Source organism: Arachis stenosperma, chromosome 10 (assembly GCF_014773155.1).
Source record: "Arachis stenosperma cultivar V10309 chromosome 10, arast.V10309.gnm1.PFL2, whole genome shotgun sequence".
In the NCBI taxonomy this organism is placed as follows: Eukaryota; Viridiplantae; Streptophyta; class Magnoliopsida; order Fabales; family Fabaceae; genus Arachis; species Arachis stenosperma.
The window spans coordinates 3,737,236-3,755,684 of NC_080386.1; the positions used below are offsets into that span (position 1 = coordinate 3,737,236).

The following is an 18,449-nucleotide window of genomic DNA, read 5'->3' on the forward strand; positions in this document are numbered from 1 at the left end:
TATATAAATAAAAAATACCTAATTTTTTATATTTGAACTCAAAGGTAGAATGAGTGTTACTTATTGAATAGAGAGCTACTAAAATCTATTGTGCAATAAAAGCAAGAGATGAAGATTGAACTTTGGTATTTTAAGTCAAAGTAAAATATTTGAGCCAACTGAACTATTTTTTATTTTTTAAAAAAATATTACTAATTTTTTTAATAAAAGTTTGTGGCCCTCTTTGTCTAAACTAAGCTCCGCCCCTGGTGTCAATACATAATGTGACTATTTTGAACCAAGATTGTGGCGAATCGGTTATCTTCCTTGGACATCTGTTAGGCTCACATTATTAATGGAGCATAATCCATCACTTGTCATAGAAGACTCTATATCCAGCAGAGTCTGCCTCTGAACGAATGCTGGCTGCTTGGGAGAAGGAAGATTAACAGTCTCACTATTAAGCATTGAAACCACTGCAGTCATTGTAGGCCTATCTCTTGCAAGTTCTTGCACACACAAAAGACCAATATGTATGCACGCACCTCTTTATATCTTCATTGCAGTTCAGATTTGATATCTCTGGATCTGTCAGAGGTGGAATGTTATCAGCATTCCACAGTTTCCATGCCTACAAACATTTAAACATGAACTAGTTATTTGATCAGCATCAAATTCATGTCATTCAGATGAAATAAGATTTTTGTAAATAGAAGACTTACAAATCCTAAAAGACTCAAAGATTCTGCATCTTCATAAAATCTAGTATTCTTTCTACGGCTGACAATCTCTAGTAGTAAAACACCAAAGCTGAATACATCAGACTTTTCTGAAAATAGTCCTTCTATAGCATATTCTGGTGACATATAACCACTGCACAAAATTTGTCTTTAAAATTCTTGATTATAAGGTTATTTTATACATAAAATTGTAAACCAAAAGGAATTCTTACTATGTCCCAGCAACTCTCATAGTATTTCCTTCATTTTCGGTGTGGCAAAAAATCCTTGTCATACCAAAATCTTAAATCTTTGGATTTAGCTCTTCATCAAGTAATATATTGCTTGGCTTTAAATCTCTATGGATAATTCTTAGTCGAGAGTCTCTGTGAAGATAAAGTAAACCTCGAGCTATTCCTTCGATAATGTGAAAACGTTTTTCTCAATATAATACTTGCTTACATGAATCTGCAAAAGATTAAAAGGATAAACTTGTGATATCTGAATATAAGTAAAATATCTTTAAATTCATAAATAAAATTAACAATTATATATTTTTAGATGAGAATATTTTTCACCAAATGGTTGTTGCCTCCTGGATATACACATACCATATTTATTGATAAGAAAAGGTTGAGAACTAACCAAACAGATATGCATCTAAACTTGTATTTGGCATGTATTCATATACCAAAATCTTCTCATCTCCTTCTACACAACATCCAAGAAGTCTAACAAGATTACGGTGCTGAAGTTTTGATATTACTAGAACCTCATTCATAAATTCTTCTAATCCTTGACATGAAGCTCTTGAAAGTCTTTTAACTGCTACTTCTAGTCCATCTTCCAATGTTCCCTACAAAACATTTTCAAGAGCTATAGCGACGCAAAAATTGTCTTTTGAGGAATGGTGAATTGCAATATGAGAAAAAGAAATACCCTATATACTAGTCCAAATCCTCCTTGTCCCAGCTTATTAGCCAAGTGAAAGTTATCTGTTGCAATTGCAAGCTTTTCAAACTCAAATTGGGAAAGCTCCGGGAGTTTAACTTTGCTTGGGTATTTTGTTATTGTAGGTATTCTGAAATTTGCTCTCTCTGTATCAAAGTACAAATTTGTCAAAGAGAAAGTATAGGGAATTTTTTATGACAATAAATACCACGTGGTCCTTACAATTCATCATGTTTGTAAACTGCATAGGATATATGGCCAATAGAATAAATGAAGAAACAGTAGTATTCAAGAGTCATATACAATCAAACTAATTCTGCAGAAGAATGATACATCACCTCCTATTGCAGTTCTTCTTTTCCACATGATAAACGCGCAAATCAAAATCCCAATAGTTCCTGCTACTGAGACTGTAACTGCAATGATCACTGCGGCATGCTTTTTCTCCTTCTGCTCATCTGTTAATTAACCAAAGTAATTAAGTATGAAATCATCTGCATGCACATATATGTATAATACACTTACCAAGCTCAGAAGAGGGAACACGTATATAAAGATCGGTTCCTCCCATTGGGAATCTCTGTATGTCAATCAAGTTTCCAGTCCACAGCATACAACCAATTCCAACATCATAAGCATACGCTTTGCAAGAGCAGTTTCCCAAACACGCAGTTCTGCAGTCAAAGTCAACGGAAGAAAACCACTCAGCATAATCTGGAACCTTGGTATTCTGAAGCCTCACAAACCCATCTTCTACTGCTACCGATTCAACACTACTATTATTTTTTATGGCTTTCTCACTCTCACACTGCACAGGTGTCTTCCTAACACAGCCGCTGCTCCAGTTTTGTTTGTTCCACTCCTCTGCATTCCTTGGAACATACCCTCTCAAACAAGTGCAGATAGGTGAAGTTTTAGGGTCGCAACTTGCAAATTCTCCACACTTGCCATAAACACCGCACTCAGTGTTGATAACAGACAACATCATGGACCATTGCTTCTTTGGAAAATCCCAGTAGTACTCATTTAAGTTTCCATCAGCACCCAACGCGAACATCCTTACATTACGAATTGCATAGCTATAAGAAAGATAGTAAGTGCCGTTGCTCTCTTCATCTTTTCCACTCGTGTAGAACTTGTCAATACAATTTGCGGTCATCTCGGGTATCCCAAGAAATATTTGACCGTTCCATGGGCCACTTCGCCAGTGAGGTTCACTCTTCCATCTCCAGATGAACACTTCAGGGATACTGAGGCGTTCAAGGCTCACAGAGAAGTCTCCAGTGGATGGATCATGAGGAGTTCTCCACGAGGTCATGTTTACTTTCTTGCCGGAGATCCTGTTGGCGCTAATCTTCATGTTCTGCAGGAGCGTGTCTGTGGGGTGTTGGAAACTCTGCCACAGTAGTATCGTCCCTGTGGCGTTATCTTGCAACACAAGGTTTCCGGTGGTGAGAAGCTGAGCACTTGTGTTGTTGGGGGATGCGATGTTTGAGACGTTCGTTGACCAAAGGATCTCATTATTACGTGCATCCATGATAACAAGGTTTCCATCCTCGGATATCTTGAGCACTGCTCCACTATCATCACCTTTGATTGGTTGGTCTCTGTTAGCAACCCAGACGACAGGGGGGTTGGTTATGTACCAGATTCCGAGGTAAAATGATGATGATGAGTTGGTGGTAAGGTTGAAGAATCCAAGGTGGAACATACCATGCTTGGAGGTTAAAGTTTGTCATTCATATTATTAGTTAGCTAAATAAAGAACAAAGAAGATAGATACAAGTATTTAAATTCAAGTTTGTTATAATTATTAGGCAGAAGTTTGTTACTTAGTATGGCTTCAACTTGTATATAAGGGTGAACTTGTTACTTCTGCAGAATAAAAAAAACTATTGGTTCATTCATAATGCTTGAATAACACTTACTCTCTCTCTTCAAATCCTCTTCTTATTCTTCAAATTCTCTCTTATTACTTCTTTGCAATAACATTTAACAAAGTTTGAGGGGGCTTAAGGATATAAGAAGAGGTGATGGTGTCTAAGGAAGTGGCAAAAGTGAAGAGTAATAATAATAGAAGAAAGGATAGGTAGTGCTCCATGAAAATGCAGAGAAGGATAGATGAACGAGTATGAAATGAATGGACAGATACAATGTAACTCAACGAAGAAGGCAAGTTGATAGTCATCATTTTGAATCGCTTGCATTGCATGTGGAAATTTGGCATGTTACTTTGGTACGTTAGTGAGTGAGTCCAGCCCTGTTAGAATAAAGATAAATAAAGACAACTTTTGGTGTCTACTATTCCAATTTGAGAAGTGTCGTATAAGAGGGTACCATAAACTATAAGATATTCCCCAGGAGACTTGGTCAGAGGCTAGCATCCCATATCGTTAATGAGTGAGTAGCTAGCATTCTAGCAATGTAGCGTTATCTCACCTCTTAATTCGACCCTCTAGAATTGGCCTTTTCAGTCTCTCAAGAGCACCATATGAATATGTTTTATATTTATAATTGTTTAGTTTTGTATTTATAATTATTTTGATATACAGTGTTTTAAACTTATAATTATACTTATAAAATTATTATCAAAGAATTTTAAATTGGTTTGAAAATTCGATTTGTTAAAGCTAAAGGTATTTACTTATTTTAAAATTGTGAAATATGTTTGAAATGCCTTTAAGATTGAGAAAACATGATTGAAAAGAATTTGGATGAGAAAGTATTATTTGATTTGATTTGATACCTCATATGTTTGAAAGACCGAAGAATTTGTTATATTTAAAATTATATATTTTGAATTGGTTTCGGAGGCTCGTATTAGAAAATCGTAGTTAACATCGGTTATGACGTTAACTTAGATGCATCTAACTCAGACTCCAACTAGTAGGGGTATTGCTAGCCTAACGTGTAGACCACACGTTAGATCTGTTAGGACATACAAGAGGAAATGGCTACCCATAGAGGTGGAGCCGCCCGAGTGTAGACTTTTGATTTCTGAATGAGAACTCTCTTATTGATTCACTTATTATTATTAAATACTATTTTCTAATTAAAATTATTTTGATAATAATGTTTATATGGTCTCATGTCGATTATAGATGTATTGTCTAGTCATTGAGTTGCAAAACTCACCCCGTTTTTCTAAAAATATTTTTAGGAATAAATATTTGATTATGTGAGCCTTTCTATTCAAGAGTAATGATCTGCAATGAGTATCTATTCTTTGTTGAGTTCTTAAACGTCATCTGCTCCGTATGTCACACACAGGATCCATCCATATTTATTTGTTTTATTTTTGTTTAAAATATGTAATTATTCATTCTAGAAGGTGTAAATTTATCAAAAAATATCTGTAACCTTCTTATTTATCTTATATTCGAATCTGTTAGTTTTGCTAGGGGACTATTTTTCTGAGCGCCAGTCATGGCTCATTTTGGGATGTGACAAAGTGGTATCAAAGTTTTAGGTTAACCTGTGAAATATAGAGCAAGTGTCCTATGGTAGGATCACAATTGTATAAATAGAAGCGCGCCTATTTGTACAAATTGTGGCACTATCAGAGGTCTGTAGGAATATCATCTTTGTCCTCTCTATGTCATTGTTGTTTTTTGGTTATTGTGATCCTGCGTCCTCTGTCGCTTATTGCTATTTCTATCCTTTTCTTATACCAATCTTGACGTATTCTTTGGTAGGTTATTTTGAACGCATTGGTGCAATGATTTTGGTTTCGATTCTCTATGTTTTAGCTAATTCTACTCTTCCTCGCTTTTGTGAATATTTGCTTTAATCTTCTTTATCTTCATATTATTTTCTATGGTTTCCAATTTCAAGATTTCATCCATGATCTAGAAATTCGATATGTTTTTTTACTGTGAATTATTATCTTATTTCTTTTATAGAACTGTATTTGGATTTGTGGATTATGGATTTACTTAACTGCTGATTGAGATGCTTTGTTCTGAATTTTGATAAAACAAGTTTGTTCTTCTTATGTTGATGATCTTTGAAGCTAACATAATTTGAACCACTCGTGATTCTCTCTTTTGAATCAATAACTATGAAAATTGTTATTCGGTTGCTCAGGTAGAAGAACTACATGACGAACATATGAATGGAGTGTTATTCTTGTTTGTTGGATTGGAATTATGATTTTCTTTGTTTAAGTATAGCAAATTTTTTTGAATGATTTGTTAGTTGAATTGAAGATCTTTTCTGATCTAAAAGTTTGGTTAAGCTTTTTTAGTTTGATAATCAGTTGTGTTATGGTTTTGTTTGTTGAACATGGCTTTTCTTTCATAGGACTGTTTTCCTGATTATTCAGGCGAGATCTAGATTGTGAACAACTTGCTTTTTATTGGTGATTGGAGGATGAATTTCGTTTTTGGCTAAAATCTGAAACATGAGAATTGTCTTAACCTCTTGCTTTTCTAAAAATCTCCATATTCTCAACTATTGTTCTCATTCTCAGAGTTTTAGGAAAATTGATTTTCTTGATTTTTAGTGCTTTATGATGCAAACTATTTTTCTTGATGAACCTTGTTATTTGTCTCGTAAAAATTGTTGGTTCGTGTTTTGAAAGCAAGAAATTTGTTCTGCCAAAAGTATAGAGAATCCAACTATAAGAAAATTTGCTTTGTTAAGCCATGTTGCCATAACAATATTGGTTTTTGGCACCCGAATTTTCCTTCCTTTGTCATATAAAATAATCTTTAGTATATTTGTTGAGTTAAGAAATTAACTAAATTAACTAATGATGACAAACATTATTCTATTGGGTAAAATAAATAATTAGTGTTGATTATTTGTGATTAATATTGCAGGCTAAAACACATTGTTGCAGCAGCCCAATACAAAGCAAGCCAAATCTATCTTAGTGGGCCACAAAAAACAATAGAAACCCGAAGATAATAAAAAGAATGCAAACAGGCTGAACTTGATTAGAACCAACCCAAGCCCGATTTGATTTCAGCTAGCTAATCCCTCCATCTTGCTTCCAAAGCAACGTTCACTTTTTCCTGTCTCGGTCAGAACTCAAAGCAAGTGAGAGAGTGCTTAGTTCCTAAGCTATTCACCAAAGAAGCAAGAAAGAGGAGATTAAGCAAAAAGGTTAAAGTCTAATCACCCACATCAAACTGTATCAAGAAGTCAGAAGCTAAAAGGTGATTTCATTTCCTTATACATGCATCATATCTTCTTCTCTTCATCTTCAACGTTCTGCCAATCCATTATGGGTTATATGGGAAAGATGATCTCTGTTCTTTACTGCTGTGTATCTACGGTGACAACTGTGTCTTGGGGACCAAGTTATTTTTCAATGGCTAAGATTTGGGTTTACCATTAAAAATATTTGTTCTATGCTGCCCTATGGCTTTCGGTCAACAAAGGGAGTCAGAACCAAAGTTTTCAATTTAGGGATTAAGTGAAAAGTGACATGGTGAGTTGGTGAAGCACACTACTCTAGGGTTGACCTAGGAGAGAGCAACATAGCGACATGCAAGGAGATACAAAAGAAGAGTTTTGATCATTCAGAAGTCAAGGAGAGATAACCAGTGTTCTTGAGGTGTATGTTCTGAGAAGAGCTCTCTGAAGAAGTTCATCCACTTGGAAAATGCTTGCTAGTCAAAGGAGCATTCTGCCAGAATGAAGAACTGAATCAGAGGCTAGAAAATCTGGTTTATCACATAGCAAAGAGGCTGTTAAAGAGTCAATCTCCTTCATATTTTACAGATTGTAATTTACTTTCAATGTTTATCTTTCTGTAATTTCTTGAGGTAAAAGGCTGAATGTGAGAGTCATTGAAAAAGTCTAAGAGTGGAAAGAGGCAGAGAGATACACATGAGTGAAAAGTCTAGAGTTATTTTAGATTTCTTTAGGTAAGTTTGTGTCTTGTATCTTGTACTTGTGGGGTATCCCTTTTTAGTTGGGTTAGCACTAAGAGTGAAGAGTTAGATATTAGCATAACCAAGTCAAGTTAGGTTAGAACTTGAGTGTGAAAGGATTATGTCAATCCTGCGAAATTGGTATATGTAATACTTTAACTATAGTGGAAATTTCACTACTGTTGTGGCGGAGACTGGACGTAGGTTGCATTACACAAGGCAACCGAACCAGGATGTTAGCTTCTCTCTCTTTACTGTTCTGTTCTGTTTTCTGATATTCATGAGACAAAATGAATTTGTCTCATAATTTTTTCGCTGCTAAGTTCAAACAGATTTAGATCGCAAATTTGTTTTAAAAGGGTTATTTCATTAAAGTAAAAGAAGGCCATAAATTCAACCCCCATTCTTTAAGCCTTCTACAACATTCAATATTATAACTACTGGCTCACATATAAAAAAAGTTTACAGCAGCCATTGTCTTTTCTATTCTCAACATGATTTTTAAAAGGCTCGTATCTCCTTTGGTGTTCCTTTTTTTTTTATCTGACATTTGCGAAGCTTTTGTTCTTGTTTAGGATAATATAAAGAATAGTCAAATATACTATTGCTTTGCATGTTTATAGATTTATAATTAAAATGATTATCTTATTAGTCAACATATTGTGGCAATCATAAGATAATATGTATTTCATTCTTACTAAGGATTCTATTGTCCTTTCAATTAACTATCTCAAATATATTGTTGCTTCGCATGTTTATAGATTTATAGTTAAAACAATTATCTTATTAGTCAACATATTATGACAATCATAAGATAATATGTATTTCATTCTTACTAATGATTCTATTGTCCTTTCAATTAACAATCTCACACAGATCACTAGTTACTATTGTAACTTAATTATTGCCAATAAATTTGCTATACTTTCTAATACATTAAAATTACATCCCAGTTTATCTTGCCAGATCTTGTACCTTGATTTTGATAATCTAAGTGATACTTTTACCTCAATTTTGTTACAGTATTCTTAATGTTAATTTTGTAATTTCGACTGATTTTCTTATATTCTGATAATAAGATAATAAAATTCAGCATGAGCTAAATGTTCCTTAGAAAGCTACAAGCCTACAATTTGTATATATGAAAACTCAGGACAATGTATATGAAGAGAAGAGTGATAAATGATTTCCTACTATGATTGAATCCAAAATATGGTTATATGACTAATATTAATCGAGATCATTGAGATTTTCTAATTAACAAGCAAGTCAATATCTTTTGTGATTAGATTTATGAGTTTTTTGATTTGTATGTAGTGGTTATTTTTGTGTTTTCTAACCTCACTTTCGGCTTGCAAACTTGTCAAAGACTGTATAGAAAAAAAAAGGCTTTTTTATGATATAATTTCCCAAGTACGACAAGAATTTTGGAGATATATTTTTTTAATATTTGGGTTCAATATATATATATATATATATATTGGTGTTTTATCTTTACAAGAAATATGATTTCATACCAATTTTTTGAAATTTTTTTGCTATATGCTTGGATTCTGTCAAAAGCAAAACAAAAAAAAAAGTAGTTATTATAACTGATTTTAGTGTGTTAATTGTCAATACTTCAAATTTTAGTTTTATTATTATTATTATTTTATATGTGAATTTATTTGTAACTTCATACCAAGTCTAGCTGCATGATTATAAAAAATCATATGACTGTATTTTACCAATAATGACCATAATGATTTAAATACCTAAATGTATATGTAAATATTGGCTTAAGAGACAACAAAGAGATCAATTACATTTCTTGTCATGTTTTACATAATCTATCTACTATTTTGAGTTAGGAGATATCAAATTTTATATTGACATAATTATTTAATGTCTAAAATCATGATAATATTCTCAAAGGTACTTAGTTGAAGGTTTCTATAAAAAGGGAAAAGAAGCATACTGATATTTGTGATAGTTACTATTTTCGATTTTTTTATGACTGTTAAGTTGCCTATTCTAGAATGTATTGTCGTATTTTTAATTTATGTTTTGTTTTGTTTTCTGTATTGTTGATTTTATCTTTTTGTTTATACATATCCTTACTTGTTGTACACTTAAGTATCCTCTAGGGTTTTTGAGAAAAAATATTTGTCCGTGACTCCTATTAATCTTCAATTCATAAACCTTTCATCTTTTTGTTTCAACTTGAATTTGTTTGATGTGATAGTATTTATACTTTTATCATTTCTTTTGAAATGTTCGTCTCATATCTTTTCTTTGAGATTGTGAAATGATTCTCTCTTAGTTGTATCCATTGTAAATGGACATCCTACCTGATTATGTTCTTAATCATTCTCTTAAACCTTTGTGAACATTGCCATCGACTTTAGTGGTCAGCTCTTGTGAGCTATGTACTCCTTCTATTCAGCTTGAATTTGTTTTGACCTAATACTCTATCTTTCTTTTATTGTTTCTATCGAAATTCCTTGATTCAGATTTCTTTGTTAAGATATGATTTGACTCTCTTTCTAGTACACTTTGTTATTTCTGAACATCCTTGTTTAATTGCGATCTTACGCATCCTTTCGAATTCTTGTGAACATAATTTGAGATGCTTGTTCTTCTCTTCCTAAGTTTTATATTCCTTTGAGTAAACTCGAGATTCCATTGGTTAACGTGTAATCCCTAGATATAGCAAGCGAAACGTTAGTTTTTAGGACATAGCTCGTAAACCCAGAAGGTGAAACTTGTAAGTTTGCGACGTCAAAAAGATTATGAAGTAGGAGTATTCTGAGGAGGAAGTTAAGGAGATTTTGGTACGAATTGAAAAGTTAATCCTGATGTTTGACTTTCGGATCGGATGTATATTGGGAGTGATGAACTAAATGAAAAGCGCCATATGTATTTGACTTATCAAGAGAACAAGAGTGTGAATGTTAACCACATTTTTTTTAACACAAACCTATCTTGTAACCTTTTGTACCCAATTATACTTCTTTCTCATGTTTGGTAAAAGATTAAAACTATGTAACATTTTGTATACTGTATCAATTTTTAAGAGCGAAATGTTTTTTAAAGAGGGTAGAATGTAATGTTTCAAACTTTTTTTTTTAATTATTATTATCCTACACTTTAATTTTATCAAAATTTTTAAATTATCCTTATCTCTCTTTTTTCAACTTTAACCCTAATTTAAAAATTTTTAATTTTGCCCTAATTTCATTATAACATATATATCCACAAATAGAAAAAAGAAAGAGAGAAAGGGATGAGAACAGAAATCAGAGGAGGAGTGATTGAAAAAGAATAAAGAGGGAGAAGAGGGAAGATCAACTATAAGATAATTTCGCTTGCATTGCATGTGGAAATTTGGCATGTTACTTTGGTACGTTAGTGAGTGAGTCCAGCCCTGTTAGAATAAAGATAAATAAAGACAACTTTTGGTGTCTACTATTCCAATTTGAGAAGTGTCGTATAAGAGGGTACCATAAACTATAAGATATTCCCCAGGAGACTTGGTCAGAGGCTAGCATCCCATATCGTTAATGAGTGAGTAGCTAGCAATGTAGCATGATTTCATTAATCTAAAATTTTGATTGTTTTAGTATTTCCTTTTAAAAGATAATCCATGATATATAGTCAGGTCGTCAGGGTCATAAGTCATTAACCCAAAAATTTATATATATAAAAGAAAGCTTTTGAGATTGACATTTTGGTGAAGACTGATATATGGTCATCTGGTCCGGTCCATTAGAAGAGGAGAGACAAAACAAATATGCAAGAAGGTGAGAGAAACTATGCTCCTATATTTTAGTAATGAAAGAAAAATATTACATAATAAATATTTTATTGTATGTAATTTCATTAGGAAATTAATTAAGAGAGAAGCGAACTCTAGTTAACTAGTTAAAAAATAGATTTGTTATAAAAAAAAATTTCTACTATTCTAATTTTTTGAATTTTAAAATATCACAACCTAAAATGACTCATGACTGACGCTTGGAAAAATAATTCCTTAGCAAGTCTAATATATTCGAATATAAATTAAATAAAAAAGTTACAAGTATTTTTAATGAATTTACAAGTTCTAGAATTAATAGTTACACATTTTTAACAAAAAGATAAAATAAATAAATATAGTTGGATCCTGTCTATGACATATGGTACATATAATGTCTAAGAACTGAACAAAGAATATGTATCCATTGCAGATCATTACCCTTGAATAGAAAGACTCACATAATCAAGTATTTATTTTTGACAAATATTTTTTGAAAAAAACGGAGTGAGTTTTACAATTCATTAACTAGACAGTACATCTATAGTTCATATGAGACCATATAAATATTATTATCAAAGTAACTTTAATTAGAAAATAGTAATTGATACTAATAATGTAACGTCCCAAGCTTCTTTTTTTTATTATTACTACCCTACCCTCTAATTTATCAAAATTCTTAAACTATCTTTACCCCTCTTTTTCCAACCTTAACCCTAATCCAAAAATTCCTAATTTTGTCCTAATTTCATTACAATACATACACCCACAAATAAGGAAAAAAAGAGAAAAAGGGAGGAGAATATAAATAAGAGGGGGAGCGATTGAAAAACAAAGGAAGAAGAAGAAAGGGAGAAGAGGGAAGAGATGACGCCGGCGAGACTAGGCGCCACTGTTGCTGTTGCCATCGCAGAGAAAAGAAGAGACACGTAAGAGAGATGAGAGTGAGATCGCAGACCTTCCATGGAGAAAGAGGAAAGCACACGACGGAGAAGAGGAAGGAGGGAGTCCTATTGTCATTGCTGTGCCCGTTGCCCCTGCTGCCGTTGATCGAGACCGTCACCGTCTCGGTTGAAAACAGGGTAGAAAAGGAGGGTGCGAATGAGAGAGAGAGAGAGAGAGAGAAAGGGGAGCTCTGCTGGAGCTCGTCGCCGAGATGCTGCTGCCTTCCACCACCGCGAGATAGAGCCAACCTTCTATTCTTCCACTGTCATTGTGGTTGCCTCCGTTGCATGTGGAGGAGGTCACTAGAGAAGAGATTGTTCTGTTTTGCTTCTGCTTTTAGTTTTTCATTGGTTGTCAGAGTCTCTGGGGCCATGATTGTTGCCGCCAAGAGCCACCACTGCTATACCTTTATCTTGGTAAAACAAATCCCATTCTGCTTGTACTTAACATCTCTTTCTATTCATGTTCCGCTTTTATCTACCTTACTGTCTCGCTCTATTTTCGTGTTGTCTTTCTTGATTAATTTGATTTTGTTGTTGTTTATTACGGGCTAGAAGTAGTAGCGACACTATTGTTGTTGTCGAGATTACATCCGTGATGTAGTCGTTGCTGTTGTTTTAATTGAAGTTGCTGCCATTGGTTCGGTCCAAATTTTGAGTTTTTTCATTCGATTCTATTCTAACCTGTAAAATTTACGAAATTAATAAATAATTAGCTAATAAATTAATTATTATTTAAAAAAATTAGGACATTAAATTTTATAATTTAGAAAAGTAGAAATATTAAAAATACGAATTTTGACACTAATTTTAAAAGATTTGGTCTAAAATTGGATCAACGGACTAAACCGATTGAACCGGACCCATATTGGGCCCAAGGCCCAACCCATATAATCCCTTTCTTCCCCCTTGCAATCACAACAATTCTGTTTTCATTTTTGGAAAGGGAATCCATGGTGAGAAGAGAGAAGAGTAAGAGAACCCTAACTCATATTCCACTTCTAACTTCAAATCCTTGCAACTTTCAATCCGGAACTCTGATTGACGAGCCGTTTGTGGCCACGCGTTCGTCTTGGAGTTTTCTTCATTTTTATCTAAACAAAAAGGTAAAAAATTTGTAAATTTTGTCCAGTTTCCTTCTCCATTTATGAATTCGCGTTTTTGTACGAGTCTTGAGTGATTTTGATGATTTTAGTGATTTAGGTACAATCTAACATGGAATAATTGTTGGGTTTTACTCCAATCATTAATGGGTAAAGTAAGAAAACTCTAAATCCTTGAGGTTTGTCCAATTTGGTGTGTCCTAGTACTAATTTGAGTAAATTGTATGAACTAGCTTGAGATTATGTTGAATTGGAGTTGAATTAGCAAATTGAAGCACTTGGAATAAAGCTTTACTGGATGGAATTTATTGGAGTTGATTGGAAATCTAGAAGCTTGAATTTTTGGTGGTTTTGAGCTTCGGGAGGAATCGGTCAAGGTATGATTTTGGTTTTTCGTAATTAATACTTAATATGTCGTGAAAACTTAGGCTAGTTGACCGTAGGATAAGATGAATATGTGAATTGTTATGTTTAGTAAATAATGAGGATAATTGTTGAATTTAATGTAAATGGGTGTTGAATTGGTTGGTTGGATTGATTAGTTATTGTATGAGCATGAGATATGGATTTTTTATGTTTAATGTTGAAATTGGTGAGAGTTATGATTATAAAAAAGGTTGATTAGATTGGAGGTTTTGGATGTAGTATATTGTGGAATGAATGGATAGTGATATTAATGAGGATGTTGTTGGTAAAATAATGATTTTTGAGTAATTAATGATACATGTTGATAACTATGTATATAGTTGTTTGAATATGAATTATTGTGTTGAGACGGATGAAATGTCGAGTTGGAGTAGTATTCGATGAATGAGAACTATTGAGGTATGATTGGGTGGATTTAATGCAGTTTTGGTAAGTTTTGAAATGGTTTTGGATTTGGAAAGTTGGAAAAACTTGAGTTTTAAGTTTTGGTCAAAACAGAATTTTAACGAACTTTGGCAGTCCATAACTTGAGCCTCAAATTTTGGATTTGAATGAAATCTATCTCAAATTAAGGATATTTTCAACAGCTTTAAAACGGTAAAAAAATTTGTGGAAAATGGAATTTAGTAGAGGAAGTTATGGATATAAAAAAACAGGTGCAGAAAACTAATTTTTGTTAAGTTGTAGAATTTTGAAAATGCTGGTGCGTGTGAGCACGCACACTGCTGTGCGCACGCACGGGGCAGAGTGTGAGTTTCGGCTCGTGCGCACGCACACCCTGTGAATTTGGCAAGTGTGCACACGCACACACATGGGAAGACTTACTGTTGTAAACCCCAGGCAATTAGTAACTAACTAACTAATAAATTAATTATTAATCAAAGTAATTAGAAAATAAGATTAGATAGTTTAATGTGATAGAGAGTAATGTAATATTGAGAATGATATATGAGACAATGGATGATGTTAATTAATTGAGATATGAGTAGTGATTAAGTGATTATGAGTATTGAGAAAGTGCGGTAATGTTGCAAATATGCCGGAGATGCATATGTGAGCTAAAGGTTGAGTATTTTTAAGTTTGGGGTGTTGTTTTCTCCATGCCAGCTTGGGGTGTCGTCTCCCCATATGCACATCATGTGCATATGGTCTGATTTGTTTGCTTGTGAATTATTTGGGATTGCCTACATGATTATATTTACTATTTGTTATAATTGCTATCTATATTACTTGTGAACTACTTGTGTCTGTCTTGTTTTGCTTGTTTGTCTATGCAACTCATCAGAGAAGGAGGAATGGAGGAAATGTGAAAATGTTTAGAGTATAGGCATAGTTGTCAGAATCGAACCGGCAATCGAACCGGTCAAGTTACTGGGTCACTGGTTCAACCGTTGGATCACTGGTTGAACCGATAGAACCGGTCGTACATAAATAAAAAATAAAAAATAGTAAAAAATTGAATAAAGTGACAATTAGGTCCTTGAAATTTTTGACTTCAGATTAATTAGCCCTTGAAAAAAAATAAAGTACTAATTTGGTCCTTCAAGATAGTAAACGATGAACACATTATGTCCCTCTATTAATTTATCATGTCAAATTTAGCGGTGATGCTTATATGTCCCTACTAATTAGTCCTAAGTCAAAATTTTCGAAGACCTACTAACTCAATACTCTAAAAATTTAAAATAAATATCTTTACTAACATTTTAATATGTAAATGTAAATATTAATATATTTGATACTTATTTTAATAATTCTATAAATTCTAAAGAATAAAAAACTTAAGTATAAAACTAAAATTAAATTAAATAAATATAAAATAATTCAGTTAAATTTACAAATAAACACACCAGTTGGGTGGCATTTCTTATTGTAGTCTAAAAAGGAGACATGGGTTTGATACCCATTGCATGCATTTTTGAATATTGGATCCAATATTCAAATGCTGCTGGAGCACCCAAGACCTGCATTTGTTGGGAGCACCATAGGACTGGCCGGTTCATAGATTGTATCGAACCGGCCAGTTTTGTCCAGTTTGTGACAAACCGCCCAATTTTAAGCAGTTTAAACCCTTCTTCGGTCCAAAGCTTTAACCAAACCGGTCGATCCGGTCCGGTTCTTACAACTATGAGTATAGGTCAAGTTTAATTAGGTTTGAGAACCTTTAGATGGCCACCCATTTATGTCTTCTGCTTTTAGTTCTTTAAGTTTTATAATTTGAGTGTCGACGTTCTAGGATTGCCTATGGCATTCTCAGAACATTATATATTATATATGTGGACACCTTAACCATATTGAGAACCCCTGGTTCTCACCCCATACAATGTTGTTATTTTTTAGATGCAGGTCGAGATACGCTTCGCCAGGCGTCTGAGGTTCTCTTGCAGCGAAGACGGGAGTTTGGGCTTTTATATTTTGTTATGTATATATTTATGCTTAGACTTCTCTTTTTATGTATTATACTTTGATGCAGAGGCTTTTGTTTGGAGAACTAGGGTTTATTTGAAGAACTTTGGATTTTGGGATTATATATATATGTAAGTACTCCCGGCCAGCCTTAGCTTCGCAGGCTGAGCTTGGAGCTTGATTATTATGCATCCTTAGTCCTCTACTCTTGTTTTATAAATATATCGTACGTTTCTCCGCATGCAAGTTTTCTGTTTACGTGAGTGTGCGCCCTTTGTTTTAAACTTTTCTTCACATGCTCTTAGTTAAAATATCTCTTTCACTATATATATTTTCGCTTTTGGAGGTTGTAATACCTCACCACCTCAGTCTTATGACTTAAGCATAAGATTAAGTGTGGTAGGGTGTTATATTATGATATCAGAGCAGTTCGTTCCTGTAGGGCCTGAGGGACGGAGTGACAATGCTTCTGTGCATTCTCTGTGTATGTGTCTATGTGTTATTAGGATATCTAACTGATATATGTGGCATAAATGTTCATGAGCATTAACTTTGGAGATTCGAAGCACTAGAATTTAGATATTAAGACTGATCACATTAATATCAATTGTTCGGTGTGGACAAGACCCAAATGGTGTCTCATGGACGCGAGCGAGGTAATACGGTAGATTCTCTGGCTGCTACTGTACGAGCTACTGCTGAAGAAATGGAGCGGACAACTTAGGAATTGTAATGAAGGCGATAATCTATTAGGTGGTAGAGATGACCAGGGATTAGGACTCGTGGAGTCAGAGTAGAGGTCAATAGCGCTTAGTTAGAGGGATACAGAGATTCAAGAAATGTTCTGGCAGAATAGACGAGTGATTAGGTCCTTAATGGTTTAGAATTACAGTGGCGCTGTGGAAGCTCTGTGAATTTGGTGGCTATAGAATTGTAATGACGTGAGAAATGAGTATTGGGATATAAGAATGAATTAAGGATTGACATAGGACCAAGAAAACAGAGAGTGCATGTATATGGGTTTAGGTTAGAATGATTTGACTCAGATTAAGAGATAGAGTAATTGTCTAGTGTTTGAAATGGTTGAGAATGACTCGAGATTTAAATTGAATTAGATGGCATTTATATAGGATAAGAAAATTTGTAGTCGTTTAAAAAAACGAACTAGACTAAGTTAAGAATGAAACAAACGGGTATAGTTTAGGCTTGAATTTGAATAAGTTTATAATCTTGTACCTGAGACTAGAAAATGTGACTTTATATTTGAATTCATGTTGGGAGAATGACAAAATTAATGATGGAAGGTTGGTTAAATCTGAGAGGGCATATAAGAAGGTTTGAGAGTGAATTTTTGAGGACGAAAATTTTTGTTAGGGGGTAGGGTGTAAACCCCGAGCAATTAGTAACTAACTAACAAATAAATTAATTATTAATCAAAGTAATTAGAAAATGAGATTAGATAGTATAATGTGATAGAGAGTAATGTAATATTGAGAATGATATATGAGACAGTGGATGTTGTTAATTAATTGAGATATGAGTAGTGATTAAGTGATTGTGAGTATTGAGAAAGTGCGGTAATGTTGCGAATATGCCGAAGATGCATATGTGAGCTAAAGGTTGAGTATTTTTGAGCTTGGGATGTTGTTTTTCCCATGTTAGCTTGGGGTGTCATCTTCCCATGTCAGCTTGGGATTTGTCCCATGGATAATATTGAGATTGGGGTATTATCTTCCCCATGTCAGCTTGGGGTGTTGTCTTTTTTTTCCATGTCAGCTTGGGTCTCCACCCATGGATATTATTGAGCTTAGGGTGTTCTCTTCCTCATGTCAACTTGGGGATTCTCCCTATGATGAGTTTTGAGCTTGAGGACATGTCGGGATGGCTACGTAACTGACAGTTGATATTAACAGTTAGGGGTGTGCATGGGTCGGGTGAAACCGGGTTTGATGTGACCCAGACCCGATCCGAAATATGTACCGGGCCCTTTTTGAGACCCGAACCCAACTCTAGACCCGATGAAACCTATACCCTTTCGGGCCACAACTATACCGGGTGAAAACCGGGCCGTTAACATTATATTACCTTGATACCTTCTTGTAAGTTAGCATGTAAAAATATCCAAATTTCCAAGACTCCAACCATTATTTGACATGGTAAAATTTACTTAGAAAAATATAACAAAAACTAACTCTTCTCTAAAATTAAAGCATAACCATAATCAATACTAATATTACCTAATAACACCAAATATTTAAATAAAT

The 18,449-nt window shown here is 33.8% G+C and overlaps 1 pseudogene; it reads right to left on the reverse strand.

Annotated features, from left to right (window-relative positions):
* Positions 1-221: 221 nt before the first annotated feature.
* Positions 222-3,876, reverse strand: LOC130956594 (G-type lectin S-receptor-like serine/threonine-protein kinase At1g11300; annotated as a pseudogene).
* Between the last annotated feature and the right edge of the window lie 14,573 nt (positions 3,877-18,449).